The sequence below is a fragment of the Nomascus leucogenys genome, chromosome 14 (assembly GCF_006542625.1).
Source record: "Nomascus leucogenys isolate Asia chromosome 14, Asia_NLE_v1, whole genome shotgun sequence".
NCBI classification, from domain to species: domain Eukaryota; kingdom Metazoa; phylum Chordata; class Mammalia; order Primates; family Hylobatidae; genus Nomascus; species Nomascus leucogenys.
Window position 1 is genome coordinate 73,034,942 of NC_044394.1, and position 16,151 is coordinate 73,051,092.

Consider the following 16,151-nt stretch of genomic DNA (forward strand, 5'->3'; position numbering starts at 1 on the left):
CTCATTATTGGGCTGCTCGGCCATTGTCCCCGGGACAATGGTTTCCGGCCCTGGCTTTGTGTGGGGCTGCCAGCCGAAGTTATTAACCACGGGAGCTGCCTTTGAGGGACGTCCAAGGGAGGGGTGAAAGGTCACTGGAGCAGCGAGGGGAGCGGAAGTGGGAGGGAGAGGCAGCACAAAAGAAAGGGATGAACCCCCGTTCCCCTCCCCTGAAGGAGCCCCAAACAGAGCTGCGCCCAGAGGGAGGCATGCAGAGGCGCTTTCAGAGGAAGTTCTTGCTGCTGCAGCGGGACAGAAGCAGCTGGGATGGCTGACCATCCTGATAGGCCTTGGAGGTATCAGTGTGGATGGGGATACAGGCTGCACATGGAAAGGACTGAATGGGTTGGTGGGGGGGACGGGAAACAAGAGGCAGCAGCAGAGGTTGTGTTTGGGGCTTCTCAACTCACTCCTTAAATAGGTGTTTGCTACTCAAGCCCTCTGATGTCCATGATCCACCTGTGCCCCAACCATCAGAGAAGGAAACTAGAGGGACCCCAATATGTTGGGTCCCGGTAAAGAAAGCTGCCCTTCTTCCCAAGGCTGCCCATGTCAGCCCCTGCAGGTCTGGACAGTGTTGGCAAAGACACCATGGTTTAGGCTTGTCTGGGCAGGTGGTCTTGGAAATTTGGCCATAGATGGAATTGCAGAGGTTGCCTTAGTTATTCAGTGTCAATCTGCTTTTAATGGGACAGGGAATCTGATGCCCAGACAGGGAGAGAACTCTATCAAAGGCACGAACCCAGCAATGGGCAGAACTGAAACTTGGTACATTATCTGTTCCCTGCCCTTGAGAAAAACTGGGCCTCTGGTGTTTGGCTGGAGCCTCCATCCTTGCCCTACCCAGCCCTATCCCAGCTTCTTGGATAATGTCAAAAGGCATGAGTCCCTTTCCTAAGATGCCAGGCCCCATGGAAGACAGCTTTGTCCTGCCTCTCAAACCAGATAAAGGCGGAGAGCACTGCCCTAGAGCTGCCACTTCCAGCAGCCTGGTCTGCCTCCTGCTCTGCCAGCCCAGCAGAAGATGCCCAGACCACAGTGTGCTGCCCTCCAGAGCAGGGCTAGAAGGCCCAGAGCTTTTGGTCATGAGGCCCCAGGAGGCCCATAGCTCATCCAAGGTTGAGGGGTTAGGGCGGGAACTCTGGTCTCACTTGTCACAGTCTCTCCTCCAGCCAGCACACAAGGACGGGACACAGGCGTGGGTAGGTGGACAATCAGCTGAATTATAAGAAAGCATTTATAGCTTATCTATAAGTTTGGATTTGTCAGGACATTTGAGGGGAAAGTATGAATTATTCTACCCAACTTTTATATTTAAGGTTATATGTTTTTTAGAACTAGAAAGAATGCTTCAGTCCCACAATATGGTTGGTTGGAGAGGAAAAGGAAAAGGAGACATCGAAAAGAAAATCTAGTGCTGGGTGGATATAGAATGTGAGAATGTGGAGCTGGGAAAACAGAGGACGTGGTGGGATGGGGAGGGAAAGGTTGTAGAAGGCCTGCATCCCATCTCAGTTCCTCTACTGCTTCATCCCAGATTCTGTTTTCGTTCCCCTGAATCAGACTTAGGCTCCCTCCATTCTCCCATCCCCTGTGTGCCCCCATCCTGGTCCTGCCTCACTGGATAGCCTCTCCACGGCCTTCCTCCTCCCCACTCAATTCATTGTCCACCTGGCCTCTGAGGCCAGGCACCCTCATTCCCCTCTCCCACCCACCCCACCCAAGGAAGCCCAGCACAGACCATCTCAGCTCACTCCAACCTCACTTCTTTGCCAAATGCATTTCCAAACACCCTCATGAGCTTTGCTGATCTCTTTGCTCTTTCCCTGCCCCACTCCAAGGGCTCCTCCTGCCTGGTGAAGGCTGCCCTAGGTACCCCAGAACTGAACCTGCAGCAGCCAGCACAGCTGACTTTGGGGCGATAGGCAGCCAGGGAAAGGCTTTCTAAAAAACAACAACGACAACAATAACTCAGTAAGCAGATTAAACGAAGGTAGAGATGAAGCCCTCCACCCCTCTCACACACGCACTCATCCTCACACACAGCTATACCACACCCCACAAATGTTGCTTATGTTTCCTTGGTCATTCTGTCCATCCTCCTGTCTGTCCAAAGCCAAGGACACTGCTCTACTCTAAATTTTTTGTCCCAAAGCCCCTATAATACTGCAACCCTGACCCAATGCATGAAGCCATCCCAAAATACAGCAGAGGACACCAGGACTTTCATTTTCCCTCAGTATGGCCCATCCTTTGGATATGCCAACTCCATGGCCACCAAGCACTGCATATGGGACAGGGCACAGTTTGGAGGCCTTGGTCCAGCCACTGCCCCAGACCCACCTTGGCTTTCTCCTCACTAACATCCGAGAAGCCCAAACTTCCCGGTGTTTAGCAACAGATTAAACTCTAAGCCAACAACAACAGAACAGGGTGGAGTGAGTGGAAAGCAAATGAAATGTTAAAAAAAAATTAAGCAATACTTGCATTCTCATTAGTAGGGAACATGTGAGCTGAAGCACGTTATGTTATTAGGCATTCTCTCGATTCAGTAAACACAAGCTGAATAAATTTATAAATATCAGCATTAAGTGAGATTTAACGGGGAGCTGTTCATCTTCTGCCTGTCAGGCAGGCGGCAACGCTCTCCATGTATCGCTCACCAGCCGTGCAGTCCTCACTCTCTTGCCCAGGTAAGCTGGGGCAGAGCCTGCTGCAGCCCAGCTCTGGTTGTGGGAGGGCTGGCACCAAGGAGCTGCGAGCTTACCTCACCTCATCTTACCTCACCATGCTGATTGCGAGGCAGCCCGTGCGGTCCATGCTCAGGAGGTCACACTCCCATGCTGCATCCCAGCCCCTCCAGCAGCACAGCATGTCCTGGGTGACTTTGAGGATGCTATTTAACCTCTCTAAGCTAAAGCTCCTCAACTGCAGCATCAACAGATCAGTGCCGACCTGGTAAGGCCGTCGAGAGCATCAAATGCTACTGTTCAGCAGGTGCCTGACACATAGTAGGTCCACAAGCAAATGATTTTCCTGCTTGCATCATTTCTAGCACAGAGCTGGAGGAAATGGCGAGGTGGAGGTGGCCGCTGGGCCCTGCTGTTCTACATGGGAGCAAGACAGCTGCTAGGTGAAGGGGAATGACCAGGCAGCCACAGGGAGGACATATGGCCTCAGGAAGCCTGGGTGTGTATCCTGGTTCTGCTAGGAACACGTGTGGGGCTTTGTGTGGGTGACTCTCTGGCTCCCCAAGCCTCCCTTTCCTACTGTTACATCCTTAAAGTGCCTCTGAGGCCAAAGCCTTTGTGGCAATTGTCGAATGAGTCCATATGCAGTGAGTATCATGTTGAGGGAGGACAAGGTCACCAAGAGCTGAGAATGTTTCTCCGAGTAATGAGACCTAGATATTGGGTACATGGAGGTCCCCAGTCCGTTTGTGATGCCAGCAGCCTGTTGCCTCCTTGCCTGGACCCGCCTCGGCTCAGAAAGCCAATTCCCTAGATTCCAAAGGCCTTCCCAGACCAATTAGCATGTACTGCAGCTGTCAGCTCCCTGTGCCTAGCCTGGACCTCAGCTCATGTCTAGCACCCAGTCTCCCACACCCACACATATTCACAAATAAAAGAAAATAACAAATGACATAAATTCTTCACTCCTGGTCTGGCTTCCTGTGTGTAAACTGCTATGACAATACAAGACGCAGAGGCAGGCACCCAATAAAAGCTGTTGAAAATGTGACTGACACCAATTTTCAGCTATCCAGGAAGGCACGGATCCTTAGGAGGTCCAAGCAGAGTCCTCGAGAATAGTTGCGAATTCTTGGCTTCCATAAGAACACAGGACATACCCACACAAAGGCTTGGATTTCCCAATACATGACTATCCCTGAACACTCCTTCTTTCCCTCATCTCTCTGCTGAGACCTCTAGACCCCAAGGATCCACCCACGACAACCTCTCCAAAGATACACTGATATGCTTTTCTTCCAGGCAGCATTTCCACAGAGCTGTGGGTGAAAGTCACAGGATGAAAATGTGCGATGGGACTGTATCCTCCACCAACACACTGCAGGCAGGGGGCACACAGAGTGCCCCCTCTGCCCATCCCAGGAATGGCCATCTCAAAATGATGCGATCTTTTCTAATAAGAAAGTAAATAAAGGCAGGTGCCATATAAGAAGACCTTGGGGGACTGTGGGGATGTTCCTTAATGTCTCAGAATATCTGCCTCCATCAATGAAATGAAGGATTCAAAGCAGCTCATCATGAGTTGACCTCAATGCTGAATCCTAAACATCACCCTTAGGATGCTATCTGGCTGGGCGGGGAATGAAGGATCTGGGAGCCGAGTTGGAGGAAGCTGCAGCAGCTCCCCATTTACAGATCCTCTAGTGCCAGTTTTTCAGGCTTCCTGACCAAGAGAAGCAGCCAGGCAAATTCCACCATTCAGCTACATTTACAGGAAGCTGGCTATTTGGGAGGCTCTCTACCAGGGGCTTTGGGAAAAAAAATGCAGAATTAATGTAAAGATCATACATTTACCTATGAGAGAAAAGATATCCAAGGATGCCTCTAGGCCTCATTTGATCTAAAACTAGGCCTGGAGCTACCTAATTGTCAAGTCAGTTCAGGCTTCTATAACAAAAATACTATACGACTGGGTGGCTTAAACAACAGACATCTATTTCACATGCTGCTGAAGGGAACCAGCATGGTCAGGAGCATGGCGAGGGCCCTCTTCCTGGCTTGAAGGTGGCCATCTTCTTGCTGTGCCATCACGTGGCAGAGAGAGAGAGAGAATGAGAATGAGAGGAAGCAAGCAGTTTCATATTTTATCTTACAAGGGCACTAATCCCATCATGAGGGCTCCATCCTCATGACCCAATAGCCTCCCAAAGGCCCCATCTCCAAATACCACCCCACTGGTAGTTAGGGTTTCAACATACAAATTTGGGGGTACACAAATATGCAGTCCACAAAACTAATACCCCTAAGTTGTCTACATATATATGTTTGTTCTGCTGCTGCTTTGAAGGTCTCAGATGATGGAATCGAGTGTAGATCAAACTTCTCTAGGCCTCAACAGGGTGAATCTAAAGATTGGGTCACAATAATGGCAATAAGCCACAATTCACTGGATTAATCTCACCTACTCCTTCAGGGGTCTATCCACATTCAAATTACCACAAGTACTTGTAGAAGTCTCTGAGCAGTATCACAAAGACTGACACAGATACACGCAAAATAGAAAATGGATAGATGGTAGTATGGGGTTGGGGGTGGTGTGTGTGTGTTTGTGTAAGTAAAGAGGATGTCTTGTGCTTGGGATACATGGGGATATGTTTCTTTTGAGGCTCTTCGGTGGCAATGCTTGCCCTGAGCTCAGGAGACAGGCCAGAGAGATATATCTGTTCCCTACTTAGAAGAGAGCACTGATGCATGAAGGTCGGGAGGAGGCCAGAGAATAGTGTGTTGAAAGAAGAGAATGTGACCAAGGCCCCAACGTTAAAAATGAACCTTGAATTGGAGATGGGGAATGAAGAAAAAGTCAGAGAAGAGGGCACATGTGGAGCAATCTAAAAGACAGGAAGAGCCACAGGTGTGCACAGTAACCGGGATGTGAGGTTAGTAGAGAGCTTCAGGAAGGAGGGAAAAGGCAATCATGACAAACACTGCAGGACAGTCACAAAGACGGGGAATGAGTAAAAGCCATTGAGCTTGGCATTGATGACCTTCATGGGAACCATACAAGGAGAAACCTGTGGAATGAAACCTAACTACACAAAGCCAAGGAATTAGTTAGCAGTAAGGACATTAAGGCAGTCTTATGGGTTAAATCACACACACAAAAATTGTCAAAATTCCCATCCCAGTATCTAGAAATAGAACCTTATTTGAAAATAAGGTCTTTGCAGGTGTAATCATGTTAAGATGAGGTCATTAGGATTTGTCCTTAAGCCAGTATGACTTGTGTCCTTGTAAGAGAGAGAAAGATGCCAAGTGAAGACACCAACATACAGAGAGAAGACAGAAGATGGAGGTGGAGGCTGAAGTGATGCAGCCACAAGTCAAGGAGCTCCTGGGTTACCAAAAGCTGGAATAGACAAAGAAGTATCCTCCCCTAGAGCCTTCAGAGGGAGCAAGGCCCTGCCACATCTTGATTTTGTAAGCCAGGTCTCCAAGATTGCAAGAGAATGAATTTCTGTTGTCTGACGCAACCCAATTTGTGGGACTTTGTTATGACATCCCTAGAAAACTAATACAGGCAGTAAGGGCACTTTTATAAGAAATGTGTTCATGAAGAGATGGAGTTAAATACTTTTAATAAAGAGAATGTTTGCTTTTCATGGACATACTTGAGAATGTTTATAGACTAAGAGGAAAGAATCTAGAGACAGAGAAAGAGAGAGAAGTTGAAGATTCAAAACAATGGAAGGATGGTTAATAAAATATGGAGGAGGAAGAAAAAGATTAAAAGGAGAACTCAAGTGGCATAATTGGCCTAAAAAGGTGAGGGACACTTTGTCATCCCGGGCCAGGTGTCTTGGCCTAGATCCTATAGAAAGCAGAGGCTGAGGCAAGGATTGAAGTGCTGACATTTTATGTGGGGGAAGAGTGCAGGCTCAGGACAGTGAAAGTGAGGAATAAATGGAAGCAAGGCAAGTGCAGATGCAAGGCCTTGTGATGAAACGCATTGCTATCCTAATGGCAACTTCACACCAACCTGCAAAGATGCTGTATTAGTCAGGGTTCTCCAGAGAAACAGAATTAATTCAACATAGAGATAGAGATAGATACATAGATATAGAGATAGATCTCTCACATATAGACCTATATATCTGTACATGGAGAGAGGGAGAGAGAGAAGAATGGGGGGGATGCACAGAGAGAGACACACTGAGAGACAGATTTATTATAAGGAGTCGGTTCATGTGATTATGGAGCTGAGAATTCCCAAGATCTGCCATCTGCAAGTTGGAGAACTGGGAAAGCCAGCAATATAGTTCTACAATCCAAGTCCAAAGGCCTGACAACTAGGAATTCCAATGCTGTAAGTTCCAGTTCAAAGGTAGAAGACTGATGTCCCAGCTCAAGCAGTTAGACAGAGGGCAAATTCACTTTTCCTCTGCCTTTTTGTTCTATTCAGGCCCTCAATTGATTGAAACTTCTACATTAGGGAGGGCAATCTACTTTATTCAGTCTGCTGATTCAAATGCATATCTCATCCAGAAACACACCCACAGAAACACCCAAGAAATAATGTTTAGCCAGACACCTGGGCACCCCATGGTCTAGTTAAGTTGATACATAAAATTAACCATCACAGACATACAGCAGGTCACTCATGAGACATGCTTGCTTGACATGCTGGGCTTCTCTGTAGGATTTGCAAGGAGAAATAATACCTTAAAGCATCCACAGGAAGGAGGATGAGGATTTATCTGACCATCTTCCTCCAGTCTCCCATTTCCCACCAATCAAGATTTACCCAACAGTGAGCAAATCCCCCTGGGCTTCTGGATTGTATCATCCAGTTCCCATTCACTACGAAACCAAAGCCCATGGTGTGATCAAGCCTGGAAAAGGAGGAAAAACTTAGAATTGTCTGGGCACCTAACGAGAGAAAATAGAGGCAGTTGAGGAAATCCAAGAAAGCACACAAAGTTTGTGTCCAAAATTAAGGGAAAAAAAAGAAAGAAAGAAAAACAGGTAAGTGAAAATATAGAGACATTTTTAAAATAAAGAGAAGTTGAGGAAACTGACTTTGAGTGGTAGGTGATGTTCAAAGAGAGCTCAAGTAAACTGTGGGAAAGGAAGGAATGGGGAACATGGCTGTGACCCCAAAACCTTAAGGACCTGCAATACGTTTTTAAAAAGTAAAAGAAGACTTGTTATAACTGCAATACTATAGAATCCTAGAAATTCAGAGCAGACATTAGAAATCACTTTCCTCAACCTTTTCACTTTAAAGATGAAGCAACAAAGGCCAGGAGAGAATTAATGGTAACTAACTTTCATTAATGTACAATGTTTGTTATGAATGAACCTGTGTGTGTCTGTGTGTGTGTGTGTGTCTGTGTGTGTGTGTGTGTGTGTCCCCGGGATGTCATCTACACATTTCTCCACCTGGTGGTTCCTGCCTGAATTACAGGCAGAGTCCAGCCAGTGGAAAGAAGCAGCAGAGGACACTGTCTTGGAATCCCAGAAGAAAATCTTAAGAGCTGAGACCTGAGATCTCCTTCACAGACCCAGGCCAGCTTCTCGTGGACCAGCCTTAGTCCTCAGAGACTCAGAATGTTTGCTGCCCCTCTCTCCAGTTCTGTGATCCCTCCTCTGTAGCTCCCTTTCCATACAAGAAAATACCAACCAGGGGGAAAGCAATGAACAAAAGGTATAATGTTTGACCAGTGGTCCTGGACACTAATTCTTTGAAGACTTCCAAGATGGTAAATGGAAAGAACAACCCACATGCATGAACATACATATACATACACAAAATGAAAAGACTAAGACCCAATTAGCCTCTCTCTCTGTTTCTTTTACAGGAAGGGAAGTTTCACCAGCCTCAACTACTACTCCCCATCCCCTGCAACTGCCATTCTTTCTGACTTGTCTCTAGAAAAGGCCATGTGACCTCTCGCTCAGGCTGACCCATTGTCCCAGCCAGAATGTCCAGCCAAAGCAGAATAAAGCATCTACTGGACGTAAAGGAGTGCCTCTGATATCTCCCAACTCAGTTCTGAAAGGATCCCCTGAGGAGATTTTATCATAGACACATTTAAAATGCCAAGAATGAATCGATGTGTCACCAAATTTCAGTGTCAGTGCTAGAGGCAGATTTACAGCTCAAATGAAGTCTGTTAAAAAAAAAAGAAGAAGAAGAAATTCCACTTTCTTCTCTAGCTGTGAAAATATTCTCTGAGGAGTCTCCTGTCTGAACACCTATACGACCAAGAGTGGAATTTATCAAAGCAGATGTGAGAATAAGAGTTTAGTGTTAGTTCTCTATTGCCATTTAACAAATTACCCCAAACTTAGAAGTTTAGAACAACAAACATTTATTATCTCAGACATCTATTCCTGAGGGTCAGCAATCCAAGAGCTGCATAGCTGGGCGATTCTGGCTTAGGGTTTTTCATGAGGTTATAGTCAAGCTGTCAACCAGTCCTACAGTCATATGAAATCTTGACTAAGGCCAAAGGATCCACATCCACAATGTCGCCTAATTTCTGACTGGAGGCCTTGGGTTCCTAATGGCTGTCGGCAGGAAGCTTCAGTTTCTCTCCACATGGGCTTCTCCATGGGGATACCTGAGTGTTCTCATGACATGGAAGTGGACATGTGATCCAAGAAAGAGCAGGACAGAAGCCTTGTCTTTCAAAATCTAGCCTCAGGATTGATATACCATCAGTCTGCTGTACTCTAGTGGTCATATAGACTAACTCTGATCACATGTGAGAAAGAAATACACAAGGGCCTAAATAGTGGGAGGCAGGGAATGCTTTGCCTTTGGGATTCTCTAGTGGCCACCTTTAAGGCTGGCTACAACATATTAGGTGGTAAATGCAATGGAACTCATGACTCCAATATATAGAATAAAAATAGAATTACTAATAAATACTGAAGATTGGTGGTCCTCAGATTTGAGCAGGCATCAGAATCACCTGTGTATTTAGCAATACACAGATTGCTAGAATCCACCCCTAGAGTTTCTGATTCAGTAGGTCTTGGGTGGGGTTGAAGAACTGGAATTTCAAGTAAGTTTCCAGATAATGCTGATGCTGCTGGTCGGGGGGCCATACTTGGTGTAGATAAGTTTGTCAAAATTTAGAATTTGAACATACCTTAAAGGTCTTCCGATTCAATGGTTTCCAAGTCCAGATGACCATCAGAATCACCTGTGGGAGATTCTTCCCCACCCCAACTCAAGAGTCTATGATTTTTTTTTAAGTCCTCCATGCAATTGCATGATCAATCAGGTTTGGAAATCCCCAATCCCAAAGTCTCCTCTGCTTAGCATCCCCAGCATCAACCCTCCTCTTAAAGAAGATTCTTAGCAAATTGTGGTGTATGTATACACCATGGAATACTACTCAGCCATAAAAAGGAATGAAATAATGGCATTCACAGCAACCTGGATAGAACTGGAGATCATTATTCTAAGTGAAGTATCTCAGGAATAAGAAACCAAACATCACATGTTCTCACTCATAAGTGGAAACTACGCTATGAGGGTGCTAAGGCATAAGAATGATACAATGGACCTTGGGACTCGGGGGAAAAGGGTGGGAGGCGGGGTGAGGGATAAGACTACACACTGGGTACAGTGTACACTCCTTGGGTAATGGGTGCACCGAAATCTCAGAAACCACCACTAAAGAACTTATTCATGTAACCAAACACCACCTGTTCCCCAAAAACCTATTGAATTTTTTTTTTAAAGAAGACTTGTAGCATAACAATAGGCCGTTAACTCCCTCCTAAGGCAATGCCCATTACAGTGTGGGCAGATCAACTGCTTCAAACGTGCTGCTCAGACTTAAGCAAAACTGACTTGTCCATGATGTTCACACATTGCTCACCAAGCATGTGGATTCTCTCTCCTCATGACCGTCTAGTTTTCTTAAAAGGACTTTTATTTCACCCTCAGTCTTCTATTTTTTAGGCAAAATATGCTTCGTTCCTATAATTCATCCTCAGTGGGCATGGTTTACACTGTTCTCATGGTTCCTAGTCCTCTCTGTTTCTCTTTCTCAGTCTCTTTCTTTATAGGTAATGCTTAGAATGGAGCTATTAACCCAAGTGTGGTGCAACTCAAAGAAGTATAGAGGAAATATAGCACTTTTATCTTGGATGTGCTTTTCCTATTAGTCCCATCTAAGAATATAACAACCTTTCAGTCAGCCCCAGCACACTGGATAGGTAAATTATGACAAAGAGATATTTAGAAAACTCCCAAGCCATCTGAGAAAGCACCCTCAATGAGTATCTTCGAGATGTCTAAGCAGCCCCAAAGATCTTGACTTCCTATTCTCTGAGAACTACAATCTTTATTCACAAAAATGAACCCCCAATAGCCTCAGTGAGAGCGGACTAGACCAGGGTGTCAAGCAACACAGGCTGGGATGAGGAGATTCTCTTTGATGAAAGAGGAGTGGTCACTCTCTTCATGAGGATCTAATGGATAATCTCAGGACCTGCCTTTTGCCTGATGGAAAAGAGAACTTCCCTGCAGAGATACAGAAAGAGAAGCCAATGCTCCAATAGAAACAGAGAGAGGGGGGAGACGGGGCAGGGGAGAGAGAGAGAGAGAGAAAGGAAGGAAGGGAGGGAGGGAGGGAGGGAGGGAGGGAGGGAGGGAGGGAAAGAGATAGCCAGCGTCCCAGTGAGTGACCTTCTGGGTCCTGGTTCTGGTCATCATTTCTGAAACTCAGCTGCATCATTGACCTTGGGTTCCATAACCCATCTCTGCATCTCTATAACCCATCTCCTATATTTTTTGCCTAATTGGGCCTAATTGGTTGCCATTTTTTCAACTAAAGAGTGTCAGTGAATAGAATACAATTTCCAGAAGACCTTTGGCACTGCTCGTGCTAGTATGTCTGCACTGGGTGGAAACAAGCCTCCCTTGTGCAGGGTTGGTATTTATTCCTTGGGCCTCTAGACCTGTCAAGACCTTTCTTTTCACCTGAATCAGTTGAGGAACTGTCTGCACTCCACTAAGCTAGCACCTTTCCCACCCCTAGCACAACCCACTCCAGGGTAAGCCCAATTTTATATTCAACAATAAAATCAACAAAACCTTTTAAAAACTTTTTGGAAATGTCCATTTGGAGGTGAAGAAAGCACTATGAGAAAACTGGAGCTTCAGCTCACACTGACGTGTACACACCACCTTACTCCCTCTCACATGGCTCCAACCCTAAAGTGGAATTCACCTACATGAAAGCTGCCTTCCAGTCTGCTCTCCTACTTCCATACCTTCTCTCTCAACTATTTCTCCTTGGAACACTCAGTTACTACTTACTGCTTCTCAATATTTATTGAGAACCTACATGTACCAGGAGCTGTGTAGGTCAGTGAGGACTCAGAGAGGATAAGGCAGTCCCAGGTTCTGGCCTCAGAGAGCTTCTAAGAATGCCCTCCTTGCAGCCCTCAGAATCCCACCACTCACAAAGCTCACTGCTCAGATCCTTGTCCTCATCGCCTTCCCATTCCCAGCCTGCCTGCATCTCCACCAAATTGCACCTGCCCTAAAGATCTATTCCCTGAGTGTCGTGCTCTCTGGTTTCTGAGTGATGGCAAGCTCACTGAATGGTCCAGTGTCTGCTAATAACTCTGCTGAGCCTTTGGCTTAATATAATCACACTACTCCCAACGAAAATATTTGTGTTTTAGCACATCTCTAAAGTCACAGTGCCTGAAATGGAGAAGAGACCTGACCGATTGGGTGTCATTTCAAGCAAGACGCTTGTCTTGTTCTTCCGAGTGACCTATTCACGAAGATTCCACTTTTCCTGGGCAAAGCCTGGGGATTCAAGGATCTTGTCCAGATTCCAGTTCCCTTCCTGATGGTGTTCCCTAGTCCCAGAGACAGACTCTGGAATTGGAAGGCCTGGGTCCAAGTCCTGATTTCTGCACACAGTCATTAAATGACCTGACCTTGGGTATGGTGTTTAGCTCGTCAGAGCTTCACTTTGCTCATCCGTAAAATAGATCAACAGTAACCTCATCAATTGCTCATGAAAATGATAATGAGATAATGCTATGAAATTACTCTGGGATATGAATGCTGCCATTATTTCAAGCAGTCTCCCTGCCTTCCTCCAACTCAGCACAGCACCCGTGGCAAAGGAGATGTGAGACAGGAGAGCTCAGCCCACTCTGGGTGCATGGCTGAGAAAGTGCTAATGAAAGACTTTCATCTTCTAGGTCCTTCACCAGTGGGCAGGGAAGGAGAAGGAGTGACTAAAGACGTGCTGAAAACACACCTCTAAAATAAATCCTGAGCTCATCATTCCCTCTCCCATCCCTGGACCTAGGTCTACCCCGGACCTAGAAGAGTATTAACTGACTGTCTTTTTGGGCTGACTCCAGACAGCAATGTGGTCCATTAGGCTCCCAGTTCCAGAGGCTCCACAGAGCAAAGTGAGAGGATATGTTGCCTGCTTTCCTCAGGAGCATCACGGGAAGGGCTGTGGCATGACCTCTGGTGTCTGCTCTCTGGAAGACTACAGAATGCTGGTGACTAAGGGATTCCACACCCCTTCCACCTTTTCGTCCACATTGTTTCCTCCCGTGTCTTTTACATGGGCGTCTACGTCTACTTCTGAGCCCAATCTATGACCCATCCATTCATTCATTCACTATATATTGGTTGTCTACTCTGCATCAGACACTCTGCATGGAAATGAAACACAGCAACCGCCATTACCACACCCCACCCCCATGATGCCTGTCTCCTAGTCCAAGGAAGAGAAATTTGTAGAAAAGGACCATCCGAACTAGCTTATAGAAGTGAGGGGGGTGGGACTCCTGAGTCAGCCTGGGGTAATGAGTAAAAACTTAAGCAGAACTGGAGAAGCCCGTCCTGCATCTCCCTTTCCTTATCTGCAAGAATCAGGCCTCCTTCCTGCGCTTGTCCCTTGGTCCCTAAGACTCTGGGGCAGCTGGAAGGGGTGGATGTTGGCCTGGGGATGGAGAGGGACTGGAGTGGGACAGTGAGCAGGCCAGGAGCAGTTTACAGACAAAACCTCAGGTCGGTTGAGGAAGCCAGAACCATGAGACAGAGGCGACTGGAGTCAGAAACAAACACCGTGATCTGGAGTCTCCCAGGTGTGTGTCTGAGCCTCCATCAGAGCACAAGTACTTGGAGGGAAAGCAGTCTGGTCTCACGCAGTCAGCTTCCTCTCCTGAACCGGAAAAGATGGACCTGGGAGACCAGCTGGATGGGGTTTAAACCCCAGGCCTGCCTGCCACCATCTACATGGCCTTGGTGAATTTGCCTGATTATCTTAAGCATCAGAATGTTCATCTAAGAAAACAAACAAAAACCATTTGCAAGGATCTGCCGCTGACAGTTCGTGTCCTGCTTTTCTCTAACAACCAGTGCCACTTCGAGTGAAACATTCCTGCAGTTTTTAACCACCTGTACCTGATGTCATAGTTCTTTGTGTAGTCACCAATACAGATTCCTCCTGAGGAGCTATGACTTCCAGGCAGGAGTTGTGACTGTCCTTCTCTGGAATACCCACGGAACTCAGTCCAGTGTCTGGCGCACGTAGGTGATCAGAAAACAGCTGCCTTCCTCCTTCGTTCAGCCAACGGAGACGCGGGCTGTGAACGCGCTTTGCCAGGGGAGGATGGGAAAGCTGCGGCGCCTCTCCTCGCGCCGGGAGGCCCAGCCCTGCGGGGCGGAGGAGCTGGAAACCTGACAGCTCCCGCCCCGTGACAGCCGCCGCCTGCGGAGTCCCAGAGGGCAGCGCCGGGAAGCAGAGCGCGCGCTCGGCCCTGGTGTCCCAGGAGGCTACACGACGACGCTCCGTTAACCTCCTGGCTCGTTCTGATACTGAGGCTGCATAAAAAGAAGGATCCCATGCAAATGAAGGCCAGTGTAGCGGAAGGCTAAATACTTTTAATTAAAGGAAGGCACCTGGAGATCCAGCCGGTGGGAGGAGAGAACCAGAGCAAGTCCGCTGTGCTCTGGGCGGGGAGGGGGAGAGACACGCTGGCCCTGGAGGGGATCGCCGTTCCTCCAGGGCCCTTCTCCTCTGCTAACCCCACCCCTCCTCCCTACTCCTCCCACCTTCATCAGGCAGAGGGGACAGGAGGTGGCCTGACCCAGAGGAGTTAAGGGTGTGGCTTGGGCGCCTGAAGGAGAGGGAACTTTCTGTCCTTTGGAACAACTCTGACATTGTGTCTCTGACCCAGAGCCCTGCGGACTCAACCCTCAGACCCCGATCTGAAGGTGCGGAAGAAGAAAGTGATTGTCCCCAGGCCACTAGGCAAGTGAGAAACACTCAGGCCTCCCAGGACTGCCAGCATCAGGGCCTTCTTGCTGCCCTGCTGCAAATTCTAGGCAGCAGTGAAGCCAAGGATAACACCTTGGGGAGCCTTTAGAGCACTCACATTTCTTCTTCATCATCTCCAGCTTGTCTAAAATTTGCAGAGCCCTTAACAAGCCCTGTGCCATGCGCTTCATCATCTCATTTAATCCTCATACAACCCTTGAAATGAAGATGTTCTCATTATCCCTATGCCACAGGTGAGGTCACTGGGGGTTCAGAAGGGCTAAATCACCTGTTAAGGTCCCACGGTAACTTGCATAGAGGAGTCTCCAAGACAGTCCAACTCAGAAGTTCGAGGTTGCAGGACTGTTTTCCTTAGAGATAAGGGTACCAAGAATGGTGAAAATGTTGGACACACCACCCTTTGGACAGCATCTGACACATAGTTGGTGCTCACTCACAAAGTAGGTGTTCAGTCATTGCAGTGGCCTCCTCCTCTAGCCAGACTTCCCTTCCCACGGTCAGGGTGTGTGTGTTCCCCTGGAGGACGACTCTGGAGAGACAAAACATGGGACACAGAGACCACCTGCTGGGTCCCAAGAGCCAGGGTCAGGGGTAAGGGCATCTCAGATGCCTGGGTCCTGACCTCTAAACCAGTGTCTTTCCTGCAAGTGAAGATGGGAAAGGGTGAGTGCTGGTGCAGTCTCTTCCTCTCTCTTTGTGGAAAGGTATGATGAGGATTGGGGATAAAGCAGAACTGATCTCTCCGAACCTGTAACTAATATCCAGAACCCAAAATGGCCCTGGTTGGCTTTAAGCTTCTTGATTCGGATTCACCTTTTTTTAGCACTCACTACATGCCAGGCACTCAAGTATCTTGCAATGTACCAAGCAAAGGTATATCCTTATTCACTTGCCTTTTAGAATCAAGGTTCTTGTGGACACCAGGCACGGTGACTCACGCCTGTAATCCCAGCAACTTGGGAGACCAAGGCAGAAGGATGGCTTGAGCCCAGGAGTTCAAGACCAGCCTGGGCAACAGGACGGGATTCATCTCTACTAAAATAAAATAAAATAAATTTGCTGGGTATGGTGGTGTGCG

At 47.4% G+C, this 16,151-nt stretch overlaps 1 long non-coding RNA gene across 1 annotated transcript; it reads left to right on the forward strand.

Moving 5' to 3' along the window:
* The first annotated feature begins 220 nt into the window (after nt 1-220).
* LOC115838293 lies at nt 221-8,746 on the forward strand. Its single transcript, XR_004033291.1, has 2 exons — nt 221-335; nt 8,588-8,746. It is a non-coding gene; the product is annotated as an uncharacterized LOC115838293 (long non-coding RNA).
* The last annotated feature ends 7,405 nt before the right edge of the window (nt 8,747-16,151 follow it).